Source organism: Papaver somniferum, chromosome 10 (genome assembly GCF_003573695.1).
Source record: "Papaver somniferum cultivar HN1 chromosome 10, ASM357369v1, whole genome shotgun sequence".
Taxonomy (NCBI): Eukaryota; Viridiplantae; Streptophyta; class Magnoliopsida; order Ranunculales; family Papaveraceae; genus Papaver; species Papaver somniferum.
The window spans coordinates 140,945,292-140,966,873 of NC_039367.1; the positions used below are offsets into that span (position 1 = coordinate 140,945,292).

The window sequence follows — 21,582 nt, forward strand, 5'->3', positions numbered from 1 at the left end:
GGCATCCACAATCTCAACCACTGCCACCACCACCAGAACATCACAAAGTGAATACGATGAAAAAGAAAGAAACATTCTTCATAGAAGTTGGTGCAAAAGTAAAAAATCTATTCTGTCACTCTATCGTACATTCATATAAGACAATTGAAGATTTTCATGATAATGTTTTGAGTAGAGTGTTCGCAAGAGATAATGATGGAAGAGAAATTATGAATATTGCGAAAATCTCGCCACTAGAGGAATGGCAGAAACAGATCATTTCTTTTACCGCAGAAGAAATTCCCGAAGGAGAAGAGGTGCATGACAATCCATTGGTATAAAATTAGAAATTAATCCAAAACCGAAAGAAGATGAGGATGATGAAGCTGAAGATTCATGGGCAATCAATAGAATTCTAATCGATACTGGAAGCTCTGTGAACATCTTATTTTATCATACTTATAAAACCATGGGTGGAAGAGATGATGATCTTATACCATCAACATATAAGATATATGGTTTTAATGGTACTGCTAACAAGCCTAAAGGGGAGGTTACTATGCGAATTCCATTGAAGGGAATATCTTCTGAAATTATTCTGTGTCGTTGATGTAGAATCACCCTACAATGCGTTAATTGGTCGACCTTGGCTACATGGGATTCTAGGTGTAGCTTCAACTTTCCACCAGTGCATCAAATTCCCTCACCCCATGGTGTAGGAATCATAAAGGGAGATTGGGTTGAAGGAAAAAGAGGTGTTACGAAACTGAGATAGAATCTTGCGAAGGAAGAGCAAACAAGAAGGAAAACTGGCGACACAAAATCAAAGATACACAAAGAAGTGAGAGGTTGATGGTGGATACAATCGAAAGGAAAGGAGAAGAGATGTTGCGAAATTAATGCTAGCTCAGAATAAAAATGATGAACATACCACTACAAGGAAGCAGTAGCAGAAAATAATAAAGAAGCAGAGGATGACAAAGGTAATAAAAACAAGAAATGTATGAATGATTAAGTTGTTGCGATACTCTCGCAATAAGCAAAATTCTCAAAAATACATTTGATTGAATGGCAAAATTGATATTGCGAAATTCAAATAAAATATGATGATTTGCGAGACTCTCGCAGAGATAATGAATTTTACAGAAAGTAATTAGAGAAAAATGACGAAAGAGGCAAACCTTTATGGCGTACACCCTAATTCGAGAATATAATTTCGCAAGAGGCAAATGTAAGACCTAAAGTACGTCATATAAGGGGGTACCTATTGCATGACTCAGGGAAAGGCTACACCGCCACCGGAACCTGAGTCATGGAGATTTGGGGTCAATGAAGCCCATCCGGGACAGGCACCTTGGATTCTCAACTTAAGCATATGACTTAGGTTGGGCGACTAAGGTAATAAGGACTCTACCAAGGAATGCAGATCTGATCAAGGCGCCGAGGTACACGGTTGAGTCAAGAGTGCCAGAGACGTTTGAAGCGTACTTTTCCATTCTTGACAAGTCTTGGCTTATATTGCACTCGTCCTGAAGAAAACCCCACTCAGGGTGCAGTCTCGTAACCATAAACCCTATAGGTAAAAGGGATAAGAGGCTGCGAAAACAACTGGTTGTTGTTAAGACTGGATGGGAGGAGCTAACCTTGTATGGTAGAAGTATGCCTCCTTGAAGGGGCAACCAGGGGGAGATAAGGGCGGCACCCTCCATTAGGGAGCTGATAAGTGTCTTAAGACGCAAATGTCATAAGTATTTTTATTCGCAAGGATATTAAGGCTTGTCATATTTGTGCAACAATCCTGAAGAGGCAATAATACAAAAGAAAAGGATAAGACGAGATCAATGGGTTTTCGCATGAAAGTGCGAAGACGTCCTGCGATTTCGTCGCAAGACGTCAATGTCATGGGGCTTCATTTTCGCAAGAATATTTAGGCCTATCATATTGTCGTAACATTCCTGAAGAGGCCATAATATAAAAGAAAAAGTTAAGGCAAGATCAATGGGTTTTTGCATGAAAATGCAAGGACGTCCTGCGATTTTTTCGCAATGACAAGAGGTGGCATAATAATACCTTTAATTAGGAAGGAAAAATAAGACCACACAGGAATGAGATTTTGAAAAGAAACAAAATTCACTTCGCATAAGATTGCGAAGTTATACAATTAGAATTTTTTTATGAAATCTCTCATTTGGATTCAAATAACAGAGGCAAGTATGGGAATGTATGAAATTACAAAATGTTATTTGTCTCCATATGAGAGATTTACTCAAAGATTCAAGAATTAATGATTATATTGATTAACTATATTGCAAAGAAGAATTGTTTTAATTAATGCAGGTCAAAATGAAAGAAACACAAATATACAGAAAGAAGAAATAAATGTACAAGTATTACAAAGAACCAAAGAAAGAAGTAAAGACTATTTCTTAGTTAATCCTTCTTTGTCTTCATCAGACTTGTTTCCTACTTCGTCTGCGTCAGAATCTTCATCACCATCAGAACTTCCATCACTATCAAATTCTTCATCGTCAGCTTCGCTATCAGAGATAATCAAATTGGGAGTATTCTGTGGGATTTCTTCTAAAATACAAGGATAATCATAATGTGGGATATTATGATCGTCACAAACCATTTGGATGGTTTGATTGCGAAAATGCATAGCGTCATTCTTCAAATTTGCAACAGTGATCTTGATTTGATTCTTTAATCTATAATACTTATTGTTGGAAGAAGAAAGATTCTTTGCGAGTTCCTCCTTTTCAGCTTCAAGTTCTCCAATCTTTTCACGATATTTATTTTCAGAATCTGCGAACAAAAGACAATCAATTATTAACTCGATGAGAATTCATAAGAAGCAAAAGATTAGTAAAGAAGAGCACTTAGCAACCTTCTCTGTCAAAAATCATATCTCTAATCAAGGCTGTATGTTCAACTTGGAGACTAACATTTACGCCTAAATCTTTTCTAGCATCATCTAAAATTTTGGCAGCCCAAACAAATTCATCCTCACTACTTATGAGAAGACGAGAACGATTTTGATTTTCCCTTTCGCAGAGTTCGATATTCTTGCGGTTAGCTTCATCTCGTTCAAGTTTAACTTCAAGGAAAGCCTCTTGGAATTTCTCCAAAGCCTTGGCACCTTGATTAGAGATACGATCCTTATCATCTATGAGACCGCTAATTTTGGTTCTTAACTCATTGGTTTTCTCTTTAGAATCAATAAGGAGACGCTTAAATAGGTTGGCTAAGCCTAAACTAGATCTATGATCAATTTCTAAGAGGAAAAATTTAGATCTAAGCTCATTTAGAGAAAAAGATGAAATTCTATCATTTGAGAAGATATTTAAGGAATTGTTAAGACACTCAAGAAGGGTATCATTATCCAAGGCATTAGGAAATGAACGAAGAAGGGTAGCTTCATCAGAAAGACCATAAATGTCTGCAAAAAGGATCATTTAAATAAGATAAAACAACAGGATGAATGAATAAAGGGAAAAGAGAAAAGTAACATACCGTAAAGCTGATTATTAGCTTGCTGAAGACTAGAGATTTTGTTCTTATACGAAGACTAGTGACCTTTAACTTCAGCTTCCAATTCTTCATTCTTTTTGCGAAATTGAAGATTCTTCTTTTCAAGATTTTCGCGTATTCTCTCGAGATATGAGGCAACAACAAAAGAAGCTTTTCCAGCCTGCGAAAAGATATAAAAAATATTAATATAGAAAGAAATTTTGAGTTATAACAATGAAGAAGTAAAAGGATAAAAGTATACCAGACTATTGAGAGAATGCAAGAAGTCGGGAGTCACTGATCTAGAAACTCCACGAAGAGAGCTATCACCATCTAATAAAGGGACATCGCAAAGGGTAGCGAGAGCTTTGAAGGTATTTGCGAATTGGCTATCTCCCATTCCTTGAAGAGAATCATAAAAGAGGCCAGAGAGCTTAGCCATAGAAGATTCAGGTGGAGAATCTTCACTTGCAGCAAGATCTTCGTTGTCCTCATCACCCTTGTCACTTTCGGAATTTTCGTGAGGAAGAATACTTGAAGGAGAAGAAGAACGAACTTTCCTTTTCTTTGGAGGAGGACCAGTTGATTTTTCCCTGCGAAGAGCACCTTTACCTTTATCACCAATCTTCGCAATATCCGCAGATTCTTCTACTTCAGCAATAATCTTCATACACAGATAGAAATAAAAAATGGAAGTATGGAAGTAACAGTATACTTTTTAAAATCATAAGAGAAAATTTCTTACCTCATCTGTGTATGAGCGAAGAGCTAACAGAGTACTAGACTTCCCAGTCCTGTTATAACTATCTTTCAGTTTTTGAATCTGCGGAATGTCGCAAGAGTTAGCGAACAGAATAATAAAAATCAATAAATAAATACCAAGTGAGTTAAATGGGAAGAAACATACCTCTTTCTCCTTTTCGGGCCAAGAGAAGACCCAAGGTTGATAAGCAGCGAGATTCGCAGGAAGAACATTTGACCCAACAATGTAGGGTCCTTTTAGCATTAAAGGAAAAACACACCATTTATCATCTTTGGATTGGCGAGGAGTTGTGTTTTTACCAGAATGCCAATCAATATCTTGCATGATAATTTTGGCTTCATCAATGTTATCTTTTCTCTTTAAGCGAATACCCCAGCGAGTATTCTCTTTCTTCATGGAGATAAGTTCATAGTTCTCAAAGAAATTCGCTACTGTGTATTTTTCAGCAACTATCTCTAGGTTTGCGAATTTAGGATCCCTAAGTTCTTTGGAGTAAAGAGATCCTCTACCAGCACCACGATTAACGAACTCCAGCATCAGACGGATGCAGTCCCCACTCAGTTGGAAGATAGCTCGCGAAAATCCCGAGTGAGCGAGAATTTCATAAAATAAAGGAAGATCTGGGTTATAAAGAGGAATAGGGAGACCTGCAAGAATCTTACCTAGCGAAATTATGATTGATTGATCATCAAAATACTGATCAGAGAAAAGTTTGACAGAAAGAATTGATTTGGCATTTTCACCAGGAAAGGTGGAGAGTGTGAAACCTTTATCAGCAAGATCTTTTTGGACATCTTGTAAATTATTTTCATATCTATGACCACTTGGAGTCATGTTTGAATATAGAGTATGGGAATGTATGAAAATTAAGAGGATTGAAGGAGGAAAAAATTACAGCAGCAGAATTTGCAGAAGAATAACAGAGTTGTAGAGATGAGAGAATAAAAATAGAAGAGAAAGTAAAAAGAAAAATAGAAAGAAGAGTAAGAAAGTATGTAAAGGAGATTTTTTTTACTCGAAGAAATAAACATCATTAAGACGAAGAGACGTGAGCGGTTGAAAAATAGCGGTTATAAAAGACGTGTCAAGAAACAAATGGAAGAAAGAATACGTGTGATAAATGCAGAATATGAAAAGATGAACAGTTGCGGCATTTCTCACATCATTCTCTACTTTGCAGAGAAGATATGAGAAGAGGCAAGATGTAGGATCAGAATCTCGCAACGACAATGTTTCAGCGAAATTATCAATGACACAGCACAACAGCGTCGCAGAACAATTTCAGAAATGATAAAATAAATGACGTCAGCAAAGATCACGAGAAAGATATGATAGTTCTGCGAAAATTAGAGAGTTTGCGAAAATGAACATATGTAAGGTTGCGAGAATGGCGCAGACCATACCCGAAAATAAAGGACAGATTAGTTGTCATCCACTATGTATTTCCTTATAAATAGTCGTTCGAGTTGTAAAGAGATAGAGATCTTTTTTTTTGAGTAAGAAACAAGTAAATAAGAGAGAGAAAGTTCAGAGCAGAGATCATTCTTGATTTATTTATCTTTTCTTGTAAGAACATTCAAAGATTAATCAATAAAATTAAGAGTGTAAATCTAAAAATGAGTTGATTAATAATGAAATCATATGAGGGGTGTAGTGTAGGATTATCTGCAACTACAGGGACATAACTCTTTCTCCTTCTCGGGTCAAGAGAATACCCAAGGTTGATAAGAAGCGAGATTCTTAGAAAGAACATTTTACCCAGCAATGTAAGGTCCTTTCAGTATCAAGGGAAAAACACACCATTTATCATCTTTGGATTGGCGAGGAGTTGTGTTCTTACCATAGTGCCAATCAATGTCCTGCATGAGTATTTTAGCTTCATCAATATTATCTTTCCTTTTCAAGCGAATACCCCAGCGAGTATTCTCTTTCCTCATGGAGATCAATTCATAATTTTCAAAGAAACTCGCTACCGTGTATTTTTAGCAATTATCTCCAAGTCTGCGAATTTAGGATCCCTAAGTTCTTTGGAGTAAAGAGATCCTTTACCAGCACCACGGTTAGCGAACTCTAGCATCAGACGGATGCAATCCCTACTCAATTGGAAGATAGCTCGCGAAAATCCCGAGTGAGCGAGAATTTCATAGAATAGAGGAATATCTGGGTCATAAAGAGGAACGGGGAGACCTGCGAGAACTTGACCTAGCGAAATTATGATTGATTGGTCATCACAATGTTGATCAGAGAAAAGTTTGATAGAAAGAATTGACTTGGCACTTTCACCAGGAATGGTAGAAAGTGTGAAACCTTTCTCAGCAAGATCTTTTTCGACGTCTTTTAAGTTTTTCTCATGTTTGTGGCCACTTGGAGGCATATCTGAATATAGAGTATGAGAATGGATAAAAAGTAAGAAGATTGAAGAGGGAAGAATTACAGTAGCAGAACTTACGGAAGAACAATAGAATTGCAGAGATGGGAGAATAAAAAGAGAAGAGAAAGTAAAAAGAAAATGGAAAGAAGAGTAAGAAGAATATATAAAGAAGATTTTGAGTTTACTCGAAGAAATAAACACCATTAATGCGAAAAGACGTGAGTGGTTGAAAAGAAACGGTTACAGAAGACGTGTCAAGAAATAGATGGAAGAAAGAATACGTGTGATAAATGCAGAATATGAAGAGATGAACATCTGCGGCATTTCTCACATCATTCTATACTTCGCAGAGAAGATATGAGAAGAGGCAAGATGTAGGATCAGAATCTCGCAGCAATAATGCCTCAGCAAAATTATTAACAACACAATACAGCAGCGTCGCAGAATAACTTCAGAAACGAAATAATAAACAACGTCAGCTAAATCTTGAGAAAAATGTGATGGTCCTGCGAAAATTAGAGAGTTTGCGAGATTAACATTTGTAAGGATGCGAGAATGTCGCAATTCATATCCGAAAATAAAGGACATATTAGCTGTCATCCACTATGTAAAACTCTATATAAAGAGCCGATCAGCTGTAAGGAATGGAGAGATCTTTTTTGAGTGAGAAACAAGTAAATATGAGAGAGAAAATATAGAGCAGTGGTTATTCTTGATTCCTTTATCTTTTCTTGTAAGATTGTTCAAAGATTGATCAATAAAATTAAGATTGTTAATCTTAAATGAGTTGAATGTTAATGAAATCTTGTGAAGGGTGTAGTGTAGGATTTCCTGCAACTACACAAACCTAAGAACATACGGTTGGTATTTCAGAAAATTTCAATTGTTATGAACCGTATCAGCATCAAAAGCTTCACTTACGATTCATAATAGAACTAATTTCAACAGTAAGTAACCAAAACCCAGGATTTGAAAAGTTGTTTTTTCATCTAAAACCCTAATTTATGATAGAAAATGAAATTAAAACGAACAAAGTAAACTAAACCCTAAATGGGTTTCGGAAAACATACCTCATGTAAGTCATTCCAACTAATTTATCCGGTGGAGGGGTTTGGAATGGAAATTGTTGTTCTTCACCTAATGGAAGATTTGCTTGATTAGAATCGCTACAATATTCATCAACTTTCTTCTTCTTCGTCATCTATAATGTAGACTTCAATCAACGATTATTAATTTTGCGAATCGCCGATTAATCGAAGATGATGAAGTTTCGGTTTTGTTTTAATGGAGGTGGTGCTTACGGTTACAATGGAGAAGTAGAGAAGATGAAAGAAAAAAAACTGATTTTGATTCTTCTCATTCATAATTAGGTTTGATGGAGGAAAATTATGTCTTTTCAATTTAAAAAGGAGGGACAAATTAGTTCATTTAAAGCAAAAAGGGTAATCTAGTCAATTTACCTCCCCTATTGGACATCCCCTAACCAAATAAAGGGACATTACTATCACTATGCCGCCCCTCTAATAAACCATGCTGCCCCTATAATAAGCTTGAAATATATAGATGTACTATACACGAGGAAGAATCCCATTATGTGATTATTTTCACACTATCTAACACATTATGTGGCATTTTTGTGAATAAAATACAAATCATAACGGATATGAAACTAATATCCTGGGACATGTACATCGTTGAAATCTCTAAGTTCCTGTAAAAAATGAGCGTATTCTGAAATATCACACCAGTCATTTTTCATTGTAGCTGAGGGGTGGTCCAGCCACCTCAAAACTCTAAATATCACTCAAGTCATTTTTTCATGTGTAATTTTGAAGGAAAATTTTTTTGATAACCCCCTAGAAATTTAATGTTTAGCTTATAATGTTATTTTATCCATCTAGACTTTTAATCATGCTTCCGTCAATGGTTCTCATGGATTGAGAAATCATCTAAATCATTTGTTCTGACTTGGTATCATCTTGGTTGTTGATCCAAGGAGCCTGATTAGGGTTTCCTTTTTCTTTCTTTAAATTTTGTAATATTTCATTGATTCTTCAGACTCGGCTAGTCCCTTTTCTAATGTCTCTATAATGGCCTCTCCTACATGGTCAGAAGTTCCTTTCGGTAGAATTCACGGGGCTATTTCTGAGAAGCTTACGGGACATAACTTTTTACTTTGGAAATCTCAATTTTCCTTATTTATTGGGTTACGATCTTGAGGGCTTTATTAATGGTTCAAATAAGTGTCCATCAGCTAAGAATGTTGTAGGCTCTTCTAATCAAAATTTTCTTTGTTGGCATCGCACCGACAATATTTTACTTGGGTGGATCATGTCTCCGCTCTCTTCGTCAATTTTCTCAAAGGTCAAGGCATGTCAGACCTCTCATGATATTTGGACTGCTAGCTAAATGTATGACTTCCAAAATTTTATGCATGAAACTTGTTTACTTCTGGATGTCATCTTACTTGGTGGAATCAACAACAAGGTGCCGGTATGATTGCTTCAAAACTTGACAAATCAGTTTATTGATTCTAAAGTTAAATTTCTTACTCAAAGAATTTATGATCATTCTTATGCTTTGGCTACTATTTTTGAGAATAAAAGACATGGTCCACTCCTTTTAGGTTGTATAACTTTGTGAATGATGGACCAAATTTCCTTGAACTGGTTAAGAATTCTTGGTAGCATAAAGTGGTTGGTAACCCTATGTTTGTTTTGGATCCTAAAACTAAATGACTTAAGCATATTCTTATTAAGTGGAAAAAAGAAAGATTGCAATATTTATCTGCTAAAGTCCGTGATGTTAAGAAAGTCACGCAAGATACCCAAGTTTAGCTCCAGCAACAACCCCTTTGTCCTGAACTGGCTAAGGAAGAGAAAGATTCAATTAGAAAATATGCCACTCTTGTGAAGTATGAAGAATTCATTCTTAAACAGAAATCCAGAGTTCAGGGGCTTAATCTTGGTGATTCAAATTTTTTATTTATTTTTAATTTTATGAATGAGAGAAGATCTAGGAATAATATTCTTACTTTTACTTCTCGGAGTGGTGTTATTTTGGATGAACATGTTCTTATATTGCTAGTGAATGTATTTCCTTCTTTTCTTCGTTGTTTGACAAGAATGGTTATATACAAAGCCTGAGTTAATTGATTCTATTTCTTTTCAATCTTTCGTGGACTCTAGTGTTGGTGATAATCCTATTAAGGATGTCTATAGAGAGGAAATAAATCTTACTCTATTTATTGTTGGCTCAAGTAAAACTTATGGACCTGATGGCTTCTCTAGTCACTTCTTCGAAATCTACTGGTGTATTGTAAGTTATGACTTTGTGGAAGCTATACAAAAAATATTCTACCAAAAAGCATGTAAAAATTAGGAAAGATATCGTTAATAGCAACTCAAACAAAAATCTATTAGTTTCAAGTACACATATAAATGGTATTTTGTACTTTCAAATTACAAACCAAAAACTAAAGTAGATAGGTCTAATTACTCCTAAAAGAGGACAACAGAAAAGAAAAAAACACATTAAGATAGACACAAATAACACAAGAACACATGGAAACCACTCCCTCCACCTAGAAACATTCAAGCCTTCAACGACATGCAGCTGCAAGAACACTGCATTCCCTCACCAAAGCTCCATCAAATGTTCTACTTCATACACAAACAAACAAAGTTAGCAATGTGCAAAAAAAAAAAAGTAATCATTTATTACATCAACATGTATAGTAGAAAAGAGAAATCATGTACAAACTCGAATTACCTTCCAGAATGAGTCCAACAAAGTTTCCGAAGTATACTTAGAAGACTTTTGAATAATGGCCACAATATTTTCTTCATAAAATCTATCTGACTGGCAGCGTCATAAAATCTAAAAGTTTTTTCCATTTTATGATATAGAAGAAGATTCAGTTGTTTGTTCTTCTTAACTTACTTACGAACCTTTCGAATTAGCTTAATACAATCTTTATGACTAGTTTCAAGGGCAGAAAGCATGCGCTGTTGAGCACTCATATCTAACAATAAAATTACGAAAAAAAAGTATAAGCTTACTAAGATTCTTTTCCGAATTCAAGCAGCAAACACTGATTTTGAGTGGGACTTTAAAAAATAAATAGAAGCGAAAAACCAAACAACACAAGTACTATAACAATCAATTCAGACACCACCAGTAAAGGAAATCAAACACTAAGTGAACCAAACAAAATCATCATAATAAGCCCATCATAATTATATTTTTTGGACTTAGCATAAAAAAAAAGGTTCACTCCAAAATATGACAGTAATATAACCAAATTTCATAAAATATGTCATTCATTCAATAACGAATAGAACATACCAAATATGCCTTTCATAATGTCTAATAACTCTTAAATCTTTATCTAATCATCAAGTTGATATTTAAACTTAGATTTGCGTTTGAAAGAAAACCAATCATCTTAATGTTGTCCCCGTGGAATATCATAAATATTATGGGTAACATTGTTCACCTTGGTGAAACACATTCGTTTGAGAGAGTATGTATCGACTAACCGATGATATATCACAATTTTGTTGAGTTCCCACTCAACAATTAAGACTTTTTCTAAGTCCCAGTGATAGTATCTAAATTTTCATATCGATAAATATTTTGAGAAAAGTTTCCTTAAAAAAACCTTTTTGAAAAAATTAAGATAATGTAGTTATTTTTTCTAAGTTAGCTATTGGATCGGTAACCGTATAGGCCCCTTAAGAAATTTATAAGGTTCACGAACTCGTGAATATCCTTGACTTTCTCCTTCCTTAACAGTTCACGTACCATGTGGAAAAGAAAACCTATGTTACATAATCTTAAGGTGTTTCTCATAATTTTTGAGTCCATCTTTCACAATCTTGGTATCATTATGTTCGGAATTCAACAAAGATTTTGTTAGTTGAGGTGATTAAATCTCCAAAAGGTTTGATTCAAGTAAGTTCTTTCTTGTTTTCCTTCTCAATTTACCTCTTTTTAGTAAGCATGGTTAGAAATAAGTCTGATGCTAAGAAACCTAAGAAAATGGCTAAGGTTTCTCTACTAAAAGCAATTACCTTGAAGAAGGAGAATCAAGCAATAAAATATTGTAAGATTTCTTTTGTTGATGAAGAAAGCTCCAAAGCATATGGATGATTTGCTGCTCTTACAAGGATATTTTATACCAACGTTCATGATGTGATGTGAATATTGAAACACTGAGCTTTAAAACAAAAATTAGGGAGAAAGTGATAGAACTTAATAGGAAATTGTTTGCTAGTCTTAAAAATCTACTTACGGGTAACTTCTTTCTTCATGGAACAAGAGGAGATAAACCACCTTGTGAAACCATGTCCTCGATATTGGTTGGAGAATGTTTTAGATTGAAAGATAGGAAATTGCCAACAGAAAATATACCCATGTACTTGATTGTTTTTAGAAAAATTGGAATTCCGAATGTTTGTCCTTCCACTATGTCAAATTCTTGCTGGAGTCGAGACTTTGCGAAAATGGTTGGTTTAATCCTTCTTCAAATGGATATCATGATACTTCATGACAAGAATTTGGGTTTTTCTTTTTTGATCAGGAGAATTTTAGAGCCTTTAAAATTGATCCAATTGGTACTTCTCTTGGTACTCCTACTCTCATACTCAAGTATACTTTTCGGCGAATGAGTAACAACAAGCTAAAACGAAAATGAAGTGTTTTTCCTTCATCTATTGGTTATTGTGATCCTACCTCCTTGAGTTTACTTCATAAAATTCTCCAGAATATTAGAAAGGTAGACAAGTAGGGACAACAAGGTAATTGGTGTGCAACCACAATTGGGCTTGCTTGCAATAAATGATCTCAAGGAAAAAATTCAGGCTACATGGGATGACTCTAAAAGTGAAGACGATGCAAGCTGTAGGTTTTATCTATTGTGCAAAAGATAGAAATGAGGACTAAGGGGGAGAACATATCACTATAGTATTGCTTCAAAGTTTTGATACAATTGTACTTTGAGGTAGGTAAAAGTACTATGTATCGACGTTATATATAGACTGACTTTGTCATTTTAGAAAAATTCTAAACGAGTATTTCATAAGTTTATGTCTAGGGTGCAAATATTTCCAAACCTAGATTGAAAAATCAAAAGGGAAACCAAATAGGTTTGTTTGTTAGAGGCAGATTGGTATCAAAAGTCCTTACTGAGGTTGAAGATACTCTTAAGATGTAAAGGACGAAGATAAGGGAATCAAGTACGCAGAATCTTGCGAGACTCAAGAAGCGTAAGCAATACGACTGCAACTATTTTGCTTTGAGGTTTCAGTCTCAACTATGTTCGAGTCCGAAGTCTGATAGTATGCTAGTATCTGTAAAGGTTTAATACAATATGGTGTTCAAAGCTGGATGAGGTCCCGAGATTTTTCCACAAGTGTAGTTTTTCTCGTTAACAAAACTTCTGGTATCTTGTATTTTTTTTATTTTTTGCATTATACTGAAATTTTCGCATCATACTAAAATCTTGTGTGTTTTTTTTGTTTTTTTAATTTTCTACCCTCCATTATGCTTTGAGTTATTCAGTTTCTTATTATCTTAGATTTTATTTATGTTGTTTTCTTTGGTCACCTCATGTGCTCCAATCTGTTGTACTTTCACTTCTTTTTTAATCAAATCATTTTATTTACCCGTCAAAAAAAAAAAACAAAAAACTCTAAATAGTTCAGGAAACTCATTTGGTTGACCAACAAGAGTGATTTGTTATGATGAAATAGTTGGTAAGGCACCTCATCCAGTGGAGTGGGAACATTTGTTGATCTCTTAGTGTGTATTACTAAACCTACGATTTTGGTTAGCTATTTCGAATATGAATTTAACTCACCTTTTTTGTTTTTGTTGCCAGGAATACAATTCAGAACAACCTATAAACCTATTAAAAATTTTAATTTAGACACTGCACCGGTGCACCTGATATAACATTACTACATTTGCATTGGACCACTGTGTTGACGATCGACAATTTCCATCGCCGTGTATCCACTACAATAGGAAGAGTCAGAAAGATACAATTGCTTTCTTTTAGTTAGATTTACCCCAAAATGCGGCTAAGAAATTACTACTGTAAGTACAAATTTCGCATCGCCACATGGAGTAATTTGAGAGCACTAATATCGCTAAGCAGAGTTTGTGGGGAGCATGACAGCATTACTTCGTAAGAGTACTCTTCGCTTAGGAATTGGACATGTGTAAAGCACTTAAAATAATCCAACAAATACATTTTTAAGGGTCGTTGGGCATTAAAAGAGCGTGTAGAGTGGTCAGACGGGTACTGATAGTGACAGGTGCATCGATGAAGGGCGAACGATGACAAGACGTAGAAGATATTGGATAAGATGGATTGGAAGTTAAGAAAGCTACAATGTTGGATGAAGAACGAGATCACACGAAAAGCATGACCGGCGAGCGAAGAGAAATATGAGCTATTATCCACTATACGGGCGACCGAGATTAAAATCACATGTAAAGTGTGATTAATTGGCGAAGTGGATAATGAGTTGTTATCCACCATGTAAATGTCCATATAAGGAAAAAGGGAGTAGTGAAGGAGGGTTGAAGTCTTTTATGGGTTCTAGATATATAAGAATTTCTCTAGTGGCATGTGGCATGTATGTGAAGATAAATGTCAAAATCCACGTAGGATACACATTCATTTTCTTTACTTATTTGTAGGTATATAATTAGTTAAAAAAAATTCAGTTATTGTTTTCATTGATTTTTATTAGTAAAAATGTGAATAGGATGGGAAGACATCCTCTAAGTGAATGTCTAAAACTAGAGGTTCATCTAGAGGATGTCTAACATTTTTCTTTTGCCACCTCATCCCACATCAATGAGTTGGAAATGATTTTTTTGAAATATGGTTGTGTATCCTATGTGGATTAAGACTTTTTCCCTCACATACATTCTATTGGAGAAGCTCTTACTTATAGCGCGTTTGGATACAAATCTGCTTCTGACTTCTGCTTCTCCAGAAGTAGAAGTCAGAAGCAAAAACATTTTGTTTCACAAAAAAAAAGATTTTTCTGCTGAAATTTTATTGCCAAACTGACTTCTGAGTTTTTGACTTACAAAAATCGAAAAGTAACTTCTGAGTTTGCATCCAAACGCGCTATTATAATATTTCATAAATCTTATCAATAACATCATCTCATTGAAAAAAAGTTTTAATATTCATAATGGCATAGTTTGCTTGTGTATTCTCTTATGTTTTTTTGTGGTTTAGATTTATTTTGTGTTTTTGAAATTGTTCTTTGGGTGTACGTTTCTGCGGATTAAACTAGACCACACAAAATCACTTCATTCCTGCATCTTCTCCACCCTAATACTCTATCTTGGAACATTACTCTTATTAGAAATTCTTTCCCTGAGGCCATAGAAACTAAAATCCTTAACCCGGATCTCTTTCTAGATTAAGATGGAAACCCAAAACAAGACCAATTAAGATGGATTCTGACTAGAACTGGACACTACACTATTAAATCTATGTATGACAAATTGAATGAATCAGGAACATAAATAACTAGTCTTCTTTTACCCGACTCATTATGGGAATCTATTTGGAAATTAGAAGTGCCTCGGAGAGTTAAAGTGTTTCTTTGGAAATGTCTGCAAAATGTCATTGCGACTAATGTGAATCTTTATGGTAAAGTAGATGATATCAATCCTAATTGTACTATGTGTGGTGAGATCCTAGAAACCACTGAACATTTATTTTTTTCATTGCCCTTATGCTAGAGAAATTTGGGATACGGCTCCGAACCCTATATCTGTTCAACTAGATCCCTCTACCTCTTTGTTTGGCATTTATAAAGATTGGATTAATAACCCAAGGCGTGAGATATCTCTAGAATTAGCTTTAACCAAAATGTGGATGATTTGGAAAGAACGGTGTAACAGAATTTTTGAATCAAAAACTAGATCAACAACACAATTATCTCAAGATTTACAAAGACATATACTTTGTTGGACTAGGAAAAACACTAAACCCGTTAAGCAGCGTAAGAAAACAGCTACTCCCAGACCTATTTGGATTGCCCCAGAGAATAACACAAAAAAAATTAACATTGATGCAGCTTGGGACTCAACTATAACCCCCTCAAGCTTTGCTTTAATTTTGCGCAATAATACAAGAATCTTGGAAGGAGACAGAGCAGGACCATCACTCTCAAGAGACCCTCAAGAGGCAGAAGCAGTAGGAGTGTACCAGGCAGTAGTATGGGCTAAAGAAAAGAATATCAAAAATTTCAGCATCGAAGGGGATTGTGAAAGCTGTTTCAACTACTTACAAGGAAAGATTTCTGAGGTTTCTTGGAGAAGCAGAGCACTCCTTGATAAAGCCTCTAAAATCACTAGAGAATGTCATAATTTTTTGGGTTTTTATTTTGTACCTAGACTAGGAAATGAAGTAGCAGACTCTCTTGCTAAGCATGCTAAAACTTTATCTTTTTTAACAGATTGGGGTAATCTCCCTCCGCCTTGCATCTTAAAAAACCTTGCGGTAGATAAATCTAATATAAGGAGAATCACACAACTCTCTATATTAGATTGCTCTACTTCGGATGGAATTGTGCCTCCTTTGGAGTGCTAGTTTTCAATGAAATGCCACACATTTAAGATTTTATTTTTTTTCTTTTACCATTTTTAATGCGACGGAATTTCAGAGAAAGATGCTTTTAGCTAAAACTACCACAATACCCCGCTTTGTTTCCATATTACATTTTACCAAACCAAACACACTTCGTCTTCCGTCTTCACCCTCAAAACTCTGTGTCAGTCTCATTTGGATTCCCCCAAATTGAAAACCCTAATGCTGGTCATAGTCTCTTAAGTTAAAGAACAGCATTGGAGTCCTTTCTTTGGTTTGGAATCTGGTGGAGAAGGAACCACAGTCATCATCACATTTTGATTTTAGCATAATGATATCTCCTCTCAAAACTAAATAAAATATGATGGTAATGTTCCATGTGCTGCTTTGTAGATCTAGAACCCTAACCCTTGAATCTCTATCCATCTTGTTCCAGAGAAAACAAACTGAATCATGGGAGAGAAGAGGAGGAGACAGATGTTTAGGTAGAAGATCAATGCTTCACTTTTCTGAATCAGAAACACAAGCATTACTGATATGGGGCTTAAGAAATTGGGGAATTGAGTCAATATTTTAGCCAGATTCCAAGAGATCTATTTCATTAGAGAAGAACTCCTCCAAATCTGAAGGTAAGACTCTCTTATAATAAATTGGTAGGTAAATGAATCTCAGTACATCTCATTTCATTGAGTTGTTTGGTTTCATTATTATAAATTGATGAAACAGAAAACCGTAGCTTCTTTTCCTTTTCAAAATCTATGCCAATTTCCCAACAAATTGACCACTGCTGATACTGCATTCTGGTAAAAATCAATAAATAAGAGCTTTAGGATTTATGACTTATGAGATCTCTATCCTTAGTATCTGCTGAAAAATATACTTGATTTGATGTGCAGGAAAGGAGGAATGAAATACATAGAGCAGGACAACAATCGCATTATGATTTCTCATCTCGATAACAAAAGTAAGTACTAGTTTTTCATTTGCTTCACATTCTTAGATACGTCTTGATTCATGATTGTTTTTTGGATTGTATGGAATTAAAGATACGACTGTAGCGAATGACTATGTGTTGAATACTGTAAGGCCCAGCCTTTCTCATTACAAGGCCAAGCCACAAAATTGAAGAATACAAAGCTTCGAGTACTTTTTCTAATAGCAGTAATGCAGACCATAATGATTCTCCGGGTTTTGAAATTGTATTTCTGATTTTAATATGTAGTAATTTTAGATCATTATTGTTATTGTTCTAATGAAGATTCTGTTTTTTTTTTTTGGTTTCAGAAACTCCAAGGTTTAAGGAACAATCTCTTAATGATGAAGGAATACTGAATGCGATGTTGTTGGTCTAATCACAGAAAGAGCTGGGTGTGTTTGCAGTGATGCTGCAAAAGAGGCTGAATCAAAGAAATCGTATGAGTTAAGACTTCAGAGTATAAGGAGATTGCTGGTTTAAAGAAAAGGAGATTCAGTGTGATGTGATGAAGGGTGAGCATAAGGGGTTGAAAATGAAGATTAACAGTCTAGAGAAGGAGACGCTGGTAAGAATTGAGGAGAGTGAGGAGCTGAAGTCTGATAAAAAGAGGGTTGATAATGAAATTGAAGTTTTGAAGATTGAATTGGGAGGAGAACTAGAGGAGGAGAACAAAAAGATGGGAATGGATCCAAGGGAGAAATGTGGGTAAACCCGGGATGGAGATCGAGTCGAAGTCTGCGAAAAATAGAGCAAATGATGAATTTGGAGTTTTAGAGAGGAAGCGTATGGAATTGGAGGTTTAAGGAAGCTTGTCGCTGAATTATGGAATCGAAGTGAGTAAAGAGTTTAAGCACCAAATGTTTAAAACGGTACATTGAGATGGTCAGGTTATGGAGTACAGAACTATATGTAGTGGAATCCAAATACAAATTTAGGGTCTAATATATGAACGGAATGCTTCATCTGAAAGAGAGAAGACAGCACAAGACAAAGTTGCTTACTTGGAAATGGAAAATGATAAAAAAAATGAGAGACTCAAAACAGGGATCGAAACATTGGAAAAGAAAAGCAGAAGAGAAATGGAAAGTTGGAAGAAGAAGAAGTTTACGCAGTTGGAGACTGGGGTCTTGAGGGTGGAAGAAAAAATCAATCTTTATGAGGGTTACAATTTAAAGTTTTTGGAAGAAAAACTGATGGCTGGGTCATTGTTGCTAATATGGATCCCCTGGAGTTGACAGATAATATGTTGATTGAGCCTAATACCAAGCTAGCCTTCTTCACTTCAAGGGATTTCAAAGATGTACATGTCCCAGGTATCAATGCAATCCTGCTTGTTACATACATTTATTTTTTTGGTAATTGTTTTTCCAGTACTTCTATTGTTTCCCTTTGTGCTTTTGTAGATGTAGATGTATTGGATTCTTATATAGCCCATAATTCATATCTATTTTGGTCTTCCTGAATTAGTAAACAACCAGTTGTTGATTTAGCTGGGATAGATTACGGATGGTTTAGTAATAACTGGAGCGAATGGGTTCGGTTGTTTGTTATATTTCTTAGCATCTGTACTAGAAGATCTATTTATTGGGTTCTTGATTCAGTAATAATTCCGGAGCTGCAATCCATGAATATTTATTTTCTACCATACATTGCTTAGTCCAAACTAAGATACGCTTCTTTACCCATTTACCTAATTTTGGCTTTATGGCTGCTTATATATATCCCTGTCCAAATCTGTGAAAAATCGTTAATGACTTGTACTCATATATGCTTTATGTTGATTATTTTGCAAACCCACATCATAGCGTAGGCTAGTTTAGCCTGACATGATTATCATATAACGATTACATATAATGATCATCATATTTTCTTCTTATACAATAACATCACCATTCTCTCTATTTTACTTGTACTGGTTGTATCACTTCTATCTACTTGTTTCTTCAAACTTGTTAGAGTGAAACGACATGCTTCGACTGCGTCATTGATTGACAAGAATATTAAATCCTTCCATATTGTCTCGGCAGGATTTGATAACATTAGATTCTCCATCATTTCTATTCTTTTTAGGTGTCTGATAACTTTATTCCAGTCATTTCGCAGCTGATTACTGGAACATGAAGATGAAACTGATTGTTAATTGCTTTTTTTTTGTTGTTTCTCAAATGGGTTGATTGTTTTTTGTCTTAGGGTCATAGTTATGCACTTGAGCATGAGCCACTAGGCTAAAACTTGGGTTGGAAAAACAGATAACTAAAACTTGGACATCCGTGGGTAGTTTTCTTTGCTATCTTTTAATGAACAATGATTTGTCGTCGGTGGGTGAGGATGGTAAATGTATCCGATTATATCTCCTCTCATTGAGTTTTTTGGTTTATATTGATGAAACCATCTTTGAATTTTCTCGGTAACAAAAGGTATCACAGGAGGATTGATGCATTCACTTGTATAGCAGTGTAGAACTTCATATTCATAGATAAGCTCTTATCTTATATCCTATGAAATCTTACTATATTGTGTAGGTAGTTTCTGAACGATAATGTTAAATTGGTGGGAGAATTAGAATTAGAAGATTGAATAAGCAAGTGTCATAGTTTGTTGCATCTTAACGAGAGTGTTGGGGCCAGAGGGGTAGATTGACAGAGCACATTAAGATTTTAGAGAAGGAGAACAAAAACATGGAAATGGATCACCTTTAGAAGTTTTCAAAAACTGGCGCAAACAATGTTACTCAAGGAGAAGTATAATTTGTGTTATTGATTATTGCTTTCTGTATGCTTTTAGTTTCCCATTTAGGGTTTATTGTTTTTCATGTTGGGGTCATGATTATGTACTTGAGCATGAGCCTAGTAGAAAATTGTAAACAGATGATTAACACTTGTAATAAACAATAATTCATTGTTGGTGGATGAAGAGATGGTGCCAAGATTAACACTTTTTTTTGGTTCATTGTATATTGATGAATGCATCGCTGAAATCATAGAAAACCGCAGCTTCTTAATGATGAAGATGAAGGGATACTTGAATAAGATGTTGTTTGTCCAATCATAGATAGAGCTGGGCCAGGGAGTATTCTCAATGATGCCACGAAAGATGCTGAATCAAAGAAAGCACATGAATTGGAGTATAAAGAGATTGCTGGTTTTACGCTTGTAGATCAATAATAGAAATGGAGTTGTTAATTTGTCACTGTTTTAACACCTTATGAATTTACCATATACATTTGATAGTGTTCTCTCCCTGCAAGGCCCAACTAGGAGGCGACTATTAGTTTATTGTTTGCCACTCATATGTTGCATTTGTGAGCCAATTGAGCTAGCTAGCACAATTTGTTGCATTCCTTATTGACGCTCTCCAATGTGCATGTTGTTGATCAAATGTACCATACACTGCTAGTATTTTTAGGACTTGACCACATAAATAAATTTTGAACTTCGACCATAGGTAATTGGCTGTTATTATTTTACTCTTATTAGTACCTTTTATTTGTATTTTGATGTTCCCGAAGCCTCTATTTTATGATGGTGTGATCGTGTTTGGAAGTTTTACAATTTCCTATCATGTATTGGATTGCTATAGAGCCGATAGTCCATATTGTGGCCTTTCTGAACTAGTGATAGCACAGGGAACAACCAGTTGTTGGTTTAGCTAGGATAGATGATGGATGGTTTTGAAATAATTGGAGTGAATGAGTTCAATTATCTGATTGCATTTGCTAAGCTCCAAACTAAGATATGCTTCTTTACCAGATGTCTATCCAAATTTGTGGAAAATCGATGATGACTTGTGATCATGATGCTATACTGTTGATTATTTTGCCGACCCACTTTATACCAATAACCACCGGAGCAAAAACAAAGAAGATTACTTTCGATGGTGGAGTTAGTCATTGCAGTTGAATTGCAAATGGCTTCAGAGACAGAAGGGAGGTTGGGAGATAGTCTAGTTTTGCTTAAACAAAGTACCGTGAATTCATTACCTACATGTGAACACGTAAATCACGAAGGCATCTATATGTTCACAAACAATGTTCGCATTCTATACACATGCTCACACTGATGAGACGATTGTATTGATTCCTTGGCTCAAAACCTTCGGGTTTATCATTGCCTCGTCTAATATCATCACCAGAGGCGTTCACATATATGAAGATAAAGAAAACGAAGTGTAAAAGTAATACTCGTGGAGTATGAAATGGATGTAAAGTGCTGAAATGTAAATAAGACTGGGATTTACGTGGTTCAGCACTAAGGCCTTCATCCACGGAATTGTCGTTTTCACTATGCATTTGATGATTACAGAGGTAGTCGAATGACTTTGGAGTTTACATAGGTCTTCGAATTTTAAAAGGTAAACTT

At 35.3% G+C, this 21,582-nt stretch overlaps 1 long non-coding RNA gene across 3 annotated transcripts; it reads left to right on the plus strand.

The window, feature by feature from the left end:
• Positions 1-16,410: 16,410 nt before the first annotated feature.
• On the plus strand, positions 16,411-21,093 carry LOC113319246. 3 transcript variants are annotated; one of them, XR_003345266.1, is made up of 4 exons: positions 16,411-16,877; positions 17,145-17,212; positions 17,533-18,537; positions 20,974-21,093. It is a non-coding gene; the product is annotated as an uncharacterized LOC113319246 (long non-coding RNA). The 3 variants fall into 3 exon arrangements; XR_003345265.1 differs by lacking the exon at positions 20,974-21,093 and adding an exon at positions 20,208-20,501; XR_003345264.1 differs by lacking the exon at positions 20,974-21,093 and having other exon boundaries at positions 17,533-18,840.
• Positions 21,094-21,582: the final 489 nt, after the last annotated feature.